Below are 15365 nucleotides of genomic sequence, written 5' to 3'. Positions count from 1 at the left end.
CCGCCATGGGTACAGATGTGCTGGGCAGTAGCTGTACCCTGCAACCTACACCTGTCGCCTAGATCAGCTGTTGTAACTCTACTCCTGGGAAAGCAGGCCAGGTGCCCCGGCTTGCAGAAGTCCTCCTTTTGGCAGGTGGAAAGTCACAGCCTCTGCCTATCACAGCAGCTAGCTCTCGGAGGCTACTTGGAAGATGCCAGGGCCCTGGGAATCTCAGCTGCAGACCGGAACCCCTTCCAGTCCAGAGCTGCTTCCAGCTGTATCCCTATCCCATAGCCCCTGGCTGGTTCTCGGACTACTCCCACCGGTACCACATCGGGGTGCGGGAGACGGAGGAGGAAGGGGAGAGACCGACACCTCCAATGGGACCCATCCCTCTAGCTCTCCTGGAAGCTGGGCAGCAATGTGGACCAGAGAAGTCAAAGAGAACTAGAGCTGGGGAGAAGACTGGCAGTGGGGCCAAGGAGGAAGAAGGGTCTGGAAACGAGAGCAGAACTTGCTCTTGTGTGGCTTGGGCCACCGAGACATTCGTTCCGGAGCCTGCAGCCCTGGAAGATTTCCATTCCACACTGAGCATGCGTGGAGGCGTAGACTGGGCAGGCACCGTGGGAGCGCGGCGCAGACGCCGGTCCAAGCCGTGGGAGAGCGAAGCGACCCGCCCGCCTGGAGCGCCTGGGTGCGGAGCGAATCCAGAAATCCCAGGGAGCTGAGAAAATTTCAACAAAGCAAGCCCAAGACACACATCCTCCGACATCCAGCCGCACAATGCATGGCACATGCCAATACACATAAAAGCCTGGTGGAAACCAGATGGTGACTTGGCGGCAGATGGCTGGATGTGTGTGTACGCCCACACCTGCTTCGGTCTTTGAATGAACGTACCTTCCATTTCCCCCTACTACTCCACACTCAGGGAAAGGACTTGACTGGCGATGCTCAGAGGGATGCCAAGGCCTTACCAGGAAGGTATTCTCCAGTTCCCCATCAACTCTGGCGGTGCCAAGAGAAACAGCCCATGTGGCAAGCGGCTCCAGGCCAGATGTGAGGCACTGCTGACCCCTGCTGGCAGATTTATCTCTGCAGCGACCGGGGAAAGCCCCAGGGAGAGAGAATGGAGTATTGGAAAAAGCTTGCAATCCGTCTGGGATGGGTAGGGCACAGAGTCTCTTCATCTGGAGCTCCTCTGATGAGACCCCAAAAAATTAGAGTAAAACCCAGACAGAGTTTCTGGGAGGAGTGAGACAGACTAGTGCGTCCTTTCAGCCCCTGTGAGTTGGAAAAACTCCCTGCTGCCGATCCCTGCAAACCTAAATTGGGAATTAGCAACACTCCATTAGCCAAATTCAACCACTCAACCACCAAAAAAAAAGAGAGAGAGAGAGAGAGAGAGAAAGAGAAACTTCTCCCTCCCTCTCCTTTCTTATTCCAGTGCAGAGCCTTCCTGAACTTTTAAGTTAATTTATTGTGCATCTGACTTTCCGCCCTTAGACCTGGGGCTAGCATGTGATAATCATGGCTTTATGTCTTTCTTTCCATGGAAAGAGGTTGTTCTGACGCTCTTTGGGAAACCACAGTTAAGAAAGCTGACATCTAGGATATTTGCATCTGTGGTTAGTTATTTTAAAAATCTTTTTCTACACCTAAGAGATGAAATTCACGTCTTCCAGAATCTTTATTGGAATTAGTAGCAGGGACCAAAGGAGCACTGGCACTCTGATAATTCCAACAGAATTAGTATGGAAGCCCCAAGAAGTGAAGTCACTCATTGTTAAGCCCCTTCCTCTACCCTGCATCCCTTTTTAGCCACAGACCTTGTGCTCTCCTTCACTGTATAGGGTATGTGTACTCCTTGTCTTTCTACAACCCATTGCTGGCAGGCCTCCACTCTGAACACAGTGCCCGAACTGCTCTAGCAAAGGCAATCCTTGGCTTCAGAAGCCAAATCTAATATGCATGTTCTTTCTTCTTTTTTTTCTTCTCCATCTTCTTCTTCTTCTTCTTCTTGAAGATTTATTTATTTGACAGAGAGCTCGTGTGAGAAAAAACCCAAGTTGGGGGAGGAACGGGGGAGAGAATCCTCAAACAGACTCCCAGCTGACTGGTAGCTGGAGGCGGGACTGGATCCCAGGACCCATGAGAGCATCATCTGAAACCAAGAGTCAGACACTCAACCAGCTGAGCCATACAGACTCCCCTAATGTGTGTGTGTGTGTGTGTGTGTAAGATTTTATTTATTTATTTGACAGAGAGAGAAACACACATGGCAGAGAGGAAACACAAGCAGGGGGAGTGGGAGAGGGAGAAGCAGGCTCCCGCTGAGCAGGGAAAGGAGGGCTTGATCCCAGGACCACCTGAACTGAAGGCAGAACCTTAAGGCAGACCCCTATTGACTGAGCCACCCAGGTGCTCCCATTTTCCACTTTTCACGTCACTTGACCTCTGTAGCACCTGACGTCTTAACAAACTCATTCATTATTTCTTTATTCAAAAATTTATTATGAAATATTTTAGACCTGCCAAAGGTATAGGAAATAATTTAATAAACATATCGGTTGTATTAGTTAAGGTTCTCCAGAGAAACAATACCAATAGAATATTTATGTATTTATTCATTCATTTATTATAAGGAACTGGCTCAGGCAGTTATGGAGCTGACAAGTCCCGAGATCTGCCGAGTGGGTTGCAAGCTGGAGACCAGGGGAGCCAATGGCTTAGTTCCAATCTAAGTTTCAGGCCCAGAGAGCCAGGTGAGCTGATGATATACAAGTCTGGAGGCCAGTAGGTTGGAGACCCAGGAAGAAGCTCATGTCCCAGTTCAAAGTCAGTCAGGCAGGAAGAAAGCTCTTTTATTCCGGGGAGCGTCAACTGATTGGATGAGGCCCACCTACATTAGGGAGGGCAATTGGATTTATGCAGTCCAAAGACTGAAATGTTAATCTCATCCAAAAGCACCCTCACAGAAACACTCAGAATAATTTGGGCCAAATATCGGGGCACCCCGTGGTCCAGTCAAATTGACATAAAAAAAGTAGCCATCACATCTATAAACACCATATAGTTTAAGAAATAAAGCAGTACGAATATAGTTTAAGCTCCTCCTCTCTCCTCCTGCAACAGAGGAAATATTATTCTGAATTTGCTGTTAATCATTTCTGTGCATATCTTTATAGTTCTACTATACTGTACATTATATATGCAATGCATATTTTAGCTATATGAATGGAATCATACTGCATATAACATTCTTCTAGAACTTTTTTTTTGACTCACCGTTCTATTTGTAGGGTTCATCTATGTTGATTCATGTAGCTTTAGTTTACTCATTTCCACTGCTGTATAACATTTCATTGACCATTATATTACACCTCAGCGATTCTCTTGTTTCCAGTTTTTGCTATTATAACAGTCTTACTACTATGGAAATTCTCCTATACATCCTATTGTACACATTTGAATTTCTTCAGGAATCTATCCGCATGGTTGATGGTCTTGATATCTTCTTTTTTAAAAAAATATTTTATTTATTTATTTGACAGATCACAAGTAGACCGAGAGGCAGACAGAGAGTGAGAGGGGGAAGCAGGATCCCTGCTGAGCAGGGAGCCCGATGTGGGGTTCCATCCCAGGACCCTGAGATCATGACCTGAGCAGAAGGCAGAGGCTTAACCCATTGAGCCACCCCTGTGTCCCTGGTCTGGATATCTTTAACTTTACCACATTTATGCCAACACTTGCATCATCAGATCTTTTTTTTTTTGGACAACCAGATAGATGTAAGATTGTAGATCATTGTGATTTTAATTTGCATTTCACTAACCACTAACAAGTTTGAGCACCTTTTCATATGATTATTGGTTTGATTAGTATTGCCTTCTATTTATTCTTATCTCCTAATCTTTCTTCAGTTGTATTGTTAATCTTTTTTTCCCCTTGATTTGTAATAATTCTTATATAGTGTGGCTAACACTCCCTTTTCAGTTATATTCTTTTCATTTATCTTTTTCAAGTCTGTGGCTTTTCTCGACCACTGCCTTATGGTAGCTCTCTTGAGATAGAATTTACTTGTTATAAAGTTCGCACAGTTTAAACGTACAGCTCAATGAAATTTAAAGAGTTACATAACTAGCACCACAGTCCAGTTTTAGAACATTCCCAGGACCCAAAAGCAATTCCTCTAGCCCATGGACAATCAATCCCTGTTCCTATGTGTAGCCACAGACAACCACTAATGTGCTATAGCTTTCTGGACATTTCACATAAATGGAATCATATAATATATGATCATTCGCATCTGTGTCTTTTCACTTAAAATGTTTTTAAAAGTTCATTCATGGGATGCCTGGGTGGCTTGAGTTGGTTGAGTGTCTGACTTCGGCTCAGGTCATGATCCCAGGGTCCTGGGATTGAGCCCCATGTTGGGCTCTCTGCTCAGTGGGGAGTCTACTTCTCCCTCACCCTCTGCTTCTCCCCCTGCTTGTGCTCCCTCTGTCTCGCTCTCCAAAAAAATTTTTAAAAATGTTTTATAACATAAAGTTCATTCATATTCAGTATATGTCAGTAGTTCATTTCTTTTTCTTGTTGAATAATTGTTCATCGTATGAATATAGCATACTGTGTTTACTGGTTAATGGAGATCTGGCTTAAATTCTATCTGATAAAAAACAGCTCTCATGGGGTGCCTGGGTGGCTCATTGGGTTAAGCCTCTGCCTTTGGCTCAGGTCATGATGCCAGGGTCCTGGGATACATCCCCATGTCAGGCTCCCTGCTTAGCAGGAAGCCTGCTTCTCCCTCTCCCCTTGCTTGTGTTTTGTCTCTTGCTGTCTCTCTCTCTGTCAAATAAATAAAATCTTTAAAAAAATAAAAATAAGTCAAAAATTAAAAGATCTATTAATTTATTTGAGAGAGAGCGAGTAGGTCTGCATGCACAAGTGGGGTTGGGGGAGGGGGGAAGAGGCAGAGGCAGAGGCAGAGGGAGACAAGCAGGCTCCCCATTGAGCAGATAGCCTGACCCTGGGGGGGCGGTGTCCATCCCAGGAGTCTGAGATCATGACAGGAGCTGAAATCAAGAGTCAGATGCTTAATGTATGGAGCGACCCAATTGAGTATTACTTTTAAGAAATCCATAAAAAATCCAATCTTGGACGCCTGGGTGGCTCAGTCCGTTAAGCATCTGCAGTCGGCTGGAGTCATGATCCCTGCTTATCGGGAAGTCTGCTTGTCCCTCTTTCTCTCCCTGTGCTGCTCCTCGCCTTGTGCTCTCTCAGTGCTCGCTCTCTCAAATAAATAATAAATAAAATCGTTAAAAATTAATAAATGAGGTGTTCAACCATTTGGATTTAATGTTACTATTGACATGGTCAGCCAATGGAATATGCACAGAGACGGAAGCCAAGGTCTCCTTCCGCTTCAGGTCTCAGGGCCCAGAGACTGCGTCACTGGAAGGTCACTGCTGAGACACCCAGCAGCTGCTGAGCGAAACAATTCCCTACTTATGAACTTCCCTGCTTCTGGTTCCCAAGCCAGCCAAGCTTGAATCTCGCCATTCCTGGCTCATTCAGCCTTTAAACCAGGCTCACCCATCTTTCCCTATAAGGCTGGTGGTTGACACAGAGGGTTCTGAGTGTTTGGGCCCTACTCCCACCAAGGGCCTTGGGCCCTCAGGCTCTCCCGTGGCCCTTGATCTCACTCCTTATTCATCTCAGGGTCAAGTTGCTTTATAATATAATGCAGGGCTGTAATTTTTTTAAAAATTTAATTTATTTATTTGACAGACAGAGATCACAAGTAGGCAGAGAGGCAGGCAGAGAGAGAGAGGAGAAGCAGGCTTCCCGCTGAGCAGAGAGCTGATGCGGGGCTCTATCCCAGGACCCTGTGATCATGACCTGAGCCGAAGGCAGAGGCCCAAACCGCTGAGCCACCCAGGTACCCCGAAGGCCTATATTTTATCTCTGACCTAGCTCTTGTTCCTGGGTGAGGCCTGCCCCCTGCACCTATGTTACAACAAAACTGATAGCTCCCATGTAAATGTGTGTACATCTTACCTCTCCCATGACACACAGCTGCTTATTAATTATTACTTCCCTGTTTGGGACCCGCCCACCACTGCTCTCAAAGCCTCGCCTGGGATACAGCCTCTACGTATTCCTGGCCTCTTGCTGTAGTGACACCAGACCATTCTTCCTCCTCTAAGAATCTGTCTTGGCAGAACCTCACAAGATGGGCTCCTCTGTGACCACGACTCCACTGTCTTGGTCTCTTGGGGCTGGCCATCCATCTCAGCCTTCTGTCTCCCTCCTTGGGAGTTCAGAATGCATCTCCCCCTTTCTCAGAGTCTCCCCTTCGGAGAAATGAGTTTCAGAACTCTTAGTAAAGATGTTTCAGTGAATATTTCTAAAGTCTCGTGTTTTCGCCTAGCAATGCCCAGATGGAGAAATGGTCTGCTCTCTTAGAAAAAATGCATCTCCTAAGATACCATCAATGCTGGTAGCCACCTAGAATGACCTTCCTGCTTATGGCACATTGTACTTCCCAAAAAAGGCTGCAGTAATATTTCTTATCCTACAAGCTCTTCCAGAACCTTGCCGCTCACACATCAAGAGGTGGGATTCATGTCCCCTTTCCTTGAAAATGGGTGGGGCTTTGTGACCATCTCTATTAGTAGAGAACAGGGGAAGTTCTGCTCTATGCCTCCTGAGGCTACATCACAGAAGGCAAGACAACTTCCTCCTGGCTCCCTCTTGAGATGTTTGCCCCCCCCCGCCAAAAAAATTTTATTTATGGGGCGTCTCTTAAAAAAAGAAAAATGTCTGTAATTTTTAAAAAAAAATATTTATTTGAGAGAGAGAATAAGCAGAGGGAGGGCAGAGGGGGAGGGAAGCCACTTCTTGCTGAGCAGAGACCCTGATGCAAGGCTCGATCCCAGGACCCTGGGATCATGACCTGAGCCAAAGGCAGACGCTTTACCGACTGAGCCACCTGGACACCCTGGGATGCTTGCCTTTGTAAGCCAGCTGCCATGCTGTGAGAGAGTCTGGGCCTCCTGGATAGCCTACACGGAGGGGTTCTGGCTAACTGTTCTCCCAGCTGACAGCATCAGCTGCCTGCCGTGTGAGTAAGGAAGTCTCCAGAATGACTGTAGCCAGCTATCATCTGATTGCAATCACATGAGAGATTCTGAGCAAGAATTATCTAGGATCTAGCCGCGCTCAGTAAAACCCAGAGCCATGAGGTATAAAAATGACTTGTTTTAAGCTACCGAGTTTGGGGAGCTGTGCTACACAGCAATAGATAACCGGAACTCCGCCCATCTCTACATCTCGAAAGCCTTACTACCCTTTATGGCCGAGCCCGTCACCGTATGTTCAGCTCCTGTAAGCCTTCCCTGACTTCTGCAGTGGAGTTTCCCCTTGCTGGGCTCCCAGTGCTCTTTGCCAGTGCCAGTCTCCCATAATACAACCTCCTGTAAAGTCCTGGTTCATCTATTCCTGCATCGAGGCCAGCACTTGGCTTGCTGTGGGTGCTCACATCTCTGTCTGGGAGAGTGAACATTTGCCAATGGAGAGAAGTGCTCTAGTTGCAAATAGCTTTACTGTACTTTCATAGGCCTTTTTCTCTGACTGGTGTCTCAGGATGGTTTGGGTTTCTCTACTAGGAACCTAAGATGTCTTGAGTGAGAGGCAGAAGAATTTAAGTATCCAGAGATCCTGGTGACAAAAGGATTGTCTAAGTCAGGGTTTTATTTTTGTTTTTTGTGAGTAGTAGCCTCCGTGCCCAACATAGGACTTGAACTCACAACCCTAAGATTAAGAGTCACATGCTCTGCCAACTAACCCAGCCAGGCATCCTTAAGTTAGGAGTTTCCTTTTTTAAAAACATTTTATTTATTTATTAAAAAAATATTTATTTATTTATTTATTTGACAGAGAGAGAGAGAGAGATCACAAGTAGGCAGAGAAGCAGGCAGAGAGAGAGGGGGAAGCAGGCTCCCTGCTGAGCAGAGAGCCCGACCCGGGACTCCATCCCAGGACCCTGAGATCATGTCCTGAGCCGAAGGCAGAGGCTTAACCCACTGAGCCACTCAGGTGCCCCAAAACATTTTATTTATTAATTGACAGAGAGCTGCAAAAGAAGAGGGAAAAGCAGACTCCCCACTGAGCAGGGAGCCTGATGTAGGACTTGGTCCCAGGACGCTGGGATCATGACCAGAGCAGAAAGCAGACACTTAATGGACTGAGCCACTCAGGCACCCATGTGGGGAGCCTTCTCAAGGTTACTGAGTAAAGGGACACTTAGGCTATCAGCCTAAGACATGTCTTTCACAAATTCACCAGCAGATGGCAGCCTTGCCCCTGGCTATTACCTTGTAAACCATGAAGTGATTTTATCACATTCATAAAATATTAATGAAGCATTTGCTCCCTGTAGGGCCCCGTGTGAGCTACAAAGGAGAGTAAGCTGCAATCCCTTCCCTCTGAGACCTTCCTGTCTAGTCTTCAGCTTGTTTTTAGATCGATTACTCCAAAAGTCAGCTAACCCTTTCTTCTCCAAGGCTAATTTCATACAATTGGCCCGGATGGAACAGAGGGGACAAAAGTTCTGGATAAAGTCTGGTTATTTCCACTCTACTTCACTGCCTTAAAACATTGCCGTCTGGCCAGATGATCACAGAGAAGGCTGGAGCTGCAAAGGTGGTGTTATAGACCAGAAACAGTGGAAACAGATCTTATTTTTTATCTTTTTTAAAGATTTATTTATTTGAGAGAGAGAGAGAAAAAAAAAAAAAAAAAAAGCATGAGCAGGGGAGAGGCAAATGGAGAGGGAGAAGCAGACTGCTGAGCAGGGAGCCAGATATGGAGCTCAGTCCCAGGACCCTGGGATCACGAGCTGAGCTGAAGGCAGACGCTTAGCCCACTGAGCCACCCAGGGGCCCCTGAAAACACGTTTTTATTTTTGTTTTTAAGATTTTATTTATTTATTTGACAGAGATCACAGGTAGGCAGAGAGGCAGGCAGAGAGAGACAGAGGAAGAAGCAGGCTTCCTGCTTATGGGACTTGATCCCAGGACTCTGGGATCATGACCCAGGCTGAAGGCAGAGGCTTTAACCCACTGAGCCACCCAGGTGCCCCTGAAAACACGTTTTTTGTTTTTGTTTTTTTTTAGATTTTATTTATTTATTTGCTTTAAAACGTGTTTTCAGGGGCACCTGGGTGGCTCAGTGGGTTAAAGCCTCTGCTTTCAGCTCAGGTCATGGTCCCAGGGTCCTGGGATCGAGCCCCGCATCGGGTTCTCTGCTCGGCGAGGAGCCTGCTTCCCTTCCTCTCTCTGCCTGCCTCTCTGCCTACTTGTCATCTCTGTCTATCAAATAAATAAATAAAATCTTAAAAAACAAGCAAAGGGAAACAAACTTGATCAGGAACAAAAGGCAGTTGGAGTGATTGGAAATCCCCATTCCATGGTAAACTAGATCTTTCAGAGAAAGTTCTGAGCCTTCAGCCCAGGCCTTGGCTACACTTCTCCCTCCAGGCTGGCAGGCTCAGAACAGCAGCAGCCTGCCCAGACAGCTGCGGGAGAGGGGGGAGCCCCCTTTCCCTTTTCCCTCCCAGCCCCGCCTGTTTGTGCCTGCCCTCACTCTGGCTCAGAGTCCCCCACAAGCCAGTGCTGTTTTGGAGAAGGGGCTGCAGAGGGAGCAGGAGCGGAAGTGACCCAGCAGAGCTATCAGGCCGAGGGGATGGGAAAGGGAAGTGGTCATTTTTAAAGTTGTTCAGCCTGTTCCACATACTCTCTTGAGGACCCGACCCTGAGCCTCCCCTGAAGGAGTTTCTGAATCACCTTTCAAGCTCCCTTTGGAACATTCTTTGTGTTTCACGGTGCTAATGTCAGCCTGAAAATCAGAACAAATTTCCTAATCCAGAGCCCTTTGTAGTGTCTCCTCCGACTCTTTCCAGATGGATTTCCTTTTTTCTTACCTCCAAGTATTTTATCTTCATGACATTCACTTGCAGATATTTTGGTCTTTCTTTTGCCTTTGGCCAATCAGTCTCATTTCTCCTGCAAACCCTGAGGGAGGGATTCTCAGGGTTCCTCCTTGGGAAATGTGACTACAGAGACCAAGAGCCCAGCTCAGGAGAGCTGGGCCCTATTCCATAGCACACCACCCCCTCCCTCCTTTTTAGGTAATTGCTATGCCCAATGTGGGGCTCAAACTCGTGACCCCAAGATCAAGAGTCACAAGCTCTATAGACTGAGCCAGCCAGGTGCCCCCTGAACCATATCAGGTGCCCCACCACAACCGCCCCTCCACCTTTGACTTGCCTTATCACAGCCTCAGAAATGGAGAGCCAAAAAAAAAAAAAAAAAAAAAAGAAAAGAAATGGAGAGCCAGATCCAACAAGATCCAGGGAGATCCAGAGCTGCAAAGAGCCTGAGAGAAGATCCATTCCCTCCACTGGGTCCCCTCAAAGTCCCAGGGGTCCACACTGGGCTACCAGGGGCTCCTGAAGCTATACAGTGAGAATGACACACTTCCCAAGGACTCCCCCTTTCTCTCAACTCTCATTCATTTTCAGCATTATCATTTAATTAAAACAAACGGGGGGGGGGGCCGGGGATGGGGGTGGGGGGTGGGGAGGCAAGCCTGGGTGGCCCAGTTGGTTAAGCATCTGACAGCTCAGGTCTTGATGTCAGGGTCATGAGTTCAAGCCCTGTGTGGGGCTCTAAAATAAGTAAGAAAGTAAATAAACAAAATGAAGAAAACAGGGATGGGTGAAGGAGAACGCAAATGTAAATAAACTTGTATGAGAAAACCTCAGACTTCAGAGATGTAGGAGGGGGTTGGGGCTGCCACCCATCCTCAGTTCCTCCAGAGGGACCTGTCCACCCCTCTCTGCTCTCGGGGGGACTTTAGGGGGAAACTTCAGAGAGCATATGGGGTAGTGTGACCTCTCGTGTCACACGGGAAGAAAACCGATCTAGGTTATAGTCACAGCCCCTTAACTTAGCTGCGGCTCTGAGCCTTGGTTATCTCGCATGCAAAAGAGGGGCTAAAAATAGTCCTCATGTCTTCAGTTCCTATGACCATTAATGGAAAGGATGGTGTCAAGTGTCTGACATGCAGTTAGTGCCCAATAATTAGTTATTAAGATTCATTTTAATGATCGAAGGCAGAGCTGAGATTCAAACTGCAAGGCTAGTCCTGGATCCTCTAAATTATAGTGTTCTAAGCAGCCTTGCTTTTCTCTGGGCTCCACTGTAGCCAGGAAATGGCCCTGAAGTCCCCCTGGGAAGAATGAAGGCAACGACTGTTGAAAACTATTTTAATCTGTGCCGTGAATTCTTTACTCCTTGAGCCTTCCTAGTCCCCAAATTCGTTTCTTTAGCAATGCACAGAATTCTCAACCCCTCCAAGAAGGACTCGAGCGAACCAGTCACACATTTTCTGGGGTATGGAGAAGCAGGTGGAGTACTAAAACTTCAGCCTACCTGGCCTTTCTTGGAAACTTTCTCCATTTTCTGCTCCAGGTGTTTCCTCGCCTCTCTGGTCTCCCTTGGCCTTGCAGAAAGAAGGCCCAGCCTGGGCATATCATGGCGCCCTCCTCCTTGAAACTCTCACCCTACATCTCTGATTATTCCTTTCAGAATGATGTTCTTTGTGGGCTGACAGTCACCATCAAATGTGGGTGTCCCTGAGCTCCCGAACCTGCCCTTGTTCTCAAGCTCTCTCTAGACTGAAGACCCTCCCTTCGCCATCTCCAACCCTGGTCTCTCTTCTGCCCTTGGTGTCCAGCTGCCTTCTGGATACTTCCCCTCGGATGTTCCTTAATAACTCAAATCCAACCAATTTGAAATGGAATTCTCTACCCCTCCTTGCCCCTCACCCTGCAGCTCCTCCTGAATTAATTATCCTGGTGAGTCCTCCAACCCAGAAGCCCGGAGACATCCGTGACTCCTCCCTCCCTTTCCGCTGCACTCTGGACCCTACCTCCAGAAGCCAACTGGTCATGAAGGCTGGTAGATTCTGTGTGCTCAAAAACTCTGAAATCCATCACCTATTTTTCAGCCCCACGGCTACTGCCTGCCATCATCTCTTTCCTGGACTACTGGGATCATCGCCTTATGGGCCTCCCTGGCTCATTTCTCACCTCCTTCTCGTCTAGCCTTCACAGGGACTCAGCGTCTTCTGAAACACTTTTGAACTGTCCATGTCATTTCCCTACTTAAGATCCTTTAAGGCTCCCATTGCCCTCAGGACAGTCCACCTTCCTTCAAATGGATGGAATGGCTGCCACGCTCCTTTGGTCCCTGCCTGCCTGCCAGCCTCACCTCTCACAGGACTTGGTCCTTCATCCCAGGTGTCAGCTCTGCTCATGAACTTGTAGTTCCCCGGTTAACAACGCTCTCCCAGGAGCTTGCCCCTTCTCCTTACTTCCTGGCCAACTCTCAACTCATCTTTCAAGACCCCATTCCTAACTCACTTTTTTTAAAAATAATTTTTTAAGATTTTTTATTTATTTGACAGACAGAGATCACACGCAGGCAGAGAGGCAGGCAGAGAGAGAAGGGGAAGCAGGCTCCCTGCTGAGCAGAGAGCCCAATGTGGGGCTTGATCCCAGGACCCTGGGATCATGACTGGAGCTGAAGGCAGAGGCTTTAAACCACTGAGCCCCCCAGGCGCCCCCCCCATCTCACTTTCTCTAAGAAAACTTTCTTGTTTTTTTTTTTTTTTTAAAGATTTTATTTATTTATTTGAGAGAGAGACAGTGAGAGAGAGCATGAGCTAGGAGAAGGTCAGAGGGAGAAGCAGACTCCCCATGGAGCTGGGAGCCTGATGCGGGACTCGATTCCCGGACTCCGGGATCATGACCTGAGCCGAAGGCAGTCGTCCAACCAACTGAGCCACCCAGGCGTCCCTCTAAGAAAACTTTCTTGACCCTGTACCTTCTTCCATGAAAAGAGAATTAAGTTTTCATTCTTTGTCTGCTCACTGTCCTCTATACCCCTTCTCTCATGCCTCTGAAAGACACAGGGGCCCTGATATTGGTTTACCCACTAGATTATAAACTCCTTGAGGTCAGGATCCAAGTCATACTCTTTCCCATATTCCCCGATCCTATAGTACATGACCTGCACAGAATAGGAACTTAATAAATATCTGCTGATGAGTGGATGGATGTATAGACAGATGGATGGACAAATGAGAGCTCTGTTCCCAGCTTGGATCTCCAAGCTCTCTGGGGTGATGGGCAGAGCTAATCCAACCACATTCCTTCACTTTCAGCCTCTATCTCACACTCAAGCCCTCCTCACTTGAGATCAATGAGAAAAAGAAGTAGTTTGCAGCAAGAAAGGAGCGAGAAGATATGACATCAGGACGCAGATGAGGGAGGAAAGGGGAGAAGTTGTCAGAAGGCAGCAGACGAATTTGGAAGTTGGAGGTGCCTTCCTGCTTGCCCATAGTCCACCCTACTTCATCCCCCATGGCTAGGTTCCAATCCGGAGACACTGGGGGCAGGGGTGTACAGAGAGCAGGGGAGGATACTGAAACATTTAGACATTTTTGAGAGTTCAGAGAAGCAACCAAGCCCCTGTGTGTGCCAGATCTCCTTCTAGAAGCCCCAGCAGAGAAGCTCTCGGCGATGAGCTCCAACCATGTATCTCTGCAGAGGTGGGCGGAGCCAGCCAGGGCACAGTTTCGTAACTGAGTCAGCCAGAACGCGTATCTCTGCCCTAAGAATTTCAGCCTGTGGGATGTCCCCAGTGTTGATGGTGTTTACTGGTCTTTTGTGTGATTTCAACATCGGGCCGTGCCTGTTTGCATGGTAGATGACCCAGCACACTCCTGATTCACCTCAGTCCCAAAGTCCTGCCTGATCCCCTGCAAATGAGCGATCCAAGACCAAGCCCAGATGATCGGCAGCATACAGGGAGGGTGACAACCAAAACAAAGTGAGGTTCTGGAAAAGCAGCAGAAGAGTCAGGGCCTACTCGGCTTCCTTTATCTCCAGCTCTGCCTCAACAGCTCCTAAGACATGTGCCCCGATGCAGTCTGTGGGTGGACATGCAGGGTGACCAGATATCCTGATTTGCCGGGGACAATTCTGTCGTCTTATGGCAATTATGAAGACCAACACTATACTGTTCACGATCAAAAGCGTTCCAGTTTGGACAACACACTATTAGCCACTCCATTTACAGGGTGCTTTGAGATCCTCTGGAAGAAACCCAAGTGTGACTGTTGTTACCACTGTCCCTTCCTGGATCTTCCCTAAGTTCACCACACGGCCGGGGTTGGCATGTCGTTACTGGGGAAATCCACCAACGGTCCCACAACTCCGGGAAGGACAAACCCAGGCCAAGGAAGGGAACGCAGGACTTTGCCCTTTTGTAAAATCTTGGGCATGAACCCAAAGCTCATCTTTCTGAGATCTTGGGTACTGAAGGGAGAGAGTAATCCCGTGAAACTGCCACGTGTGGGTGGCAAACCCATGGTCTTGGAGGCTCACCGAAGCGCTGCAATTTAACGTATCTGCTCATCAATTGCTTGCTCGGTGCGGGAACGGCCAGTGATTCTTCTGGCTTCTCCTCCTATGTCTTGGTTGGGTCAGATGAGGATGGCCTGGTTGGGTGTTTGTTGACCTCCCAATCCTGGAGGGCCCTGGCTGTATGAAGGGCCTGGCCAAAAGGAAGATGTTTCTTATGGGAGAAGGTAAGAAAAACCTAGAGAAATCCTTCATTTTCGGGGTAATAAGATGCTTGATTTTATTCCTAGATAAGAGTGGATTCAGCAACCCTAGGACTTGAAATGAAGCCTTCGAGGGTCTGAGTGCCTGACACCTGTCTAGGCTGGGAGATGGGGCAACTCCTTGCATGGATGACTTAGGGTGAGGGGTGCCCAGCTGCCCAGCAAACCTTCCAGGACCTGCTGCCAATTCACTGCTATGGGCAGAAGAAGGCCGTAGTACTTCCAGGTTGGGGAACACTCTAGAGTCCAAGAGAGCCGTAGAAAGTTACACACAGGCACACCTGCCAGGCATACACAACCACAGTGAAATGTATACCTGGTATCTGAGTATAGTTCATTTTTCAGTGCGAATTATGTCCATCAGCCCTGGACAGTAGGAGATAACACCGGCCCTCAGTTCCCCTTTGACTCAGAAATATAGCGAAGGAGCTACAGGAAACCACAAACTAGAAGATTTTATCTCCCTGAGGCTCTCGAGCCTTTGTTGCTCTTCACATTCCTGGGAATGCCAGCCTCTGGGGTTCTCCATGTTCCTCCAAACCCAAGACCGCAAGTCCCTAACAGAGGGCAGTGCTCCTTGCTCGGGGCAAGGAAGTGCCACGTGGGGGTTGGAAATGGCTCCAGAG

This window comes from Neovison vison, chromosome 10, assembly GCF_020171115.1.
Source record: "Neovison vison isolate M4711 chromosome 10, ASM_NN_V1, whole genome shotgun sequence".
NCBI lineage: Eukaryota > Metazoa > Chordata > Mammalia > Carnivora > Mustelidae > Neogale > Neogale vison.
This window is presented reverse-complemented; position numbering follows the sequence as displayed.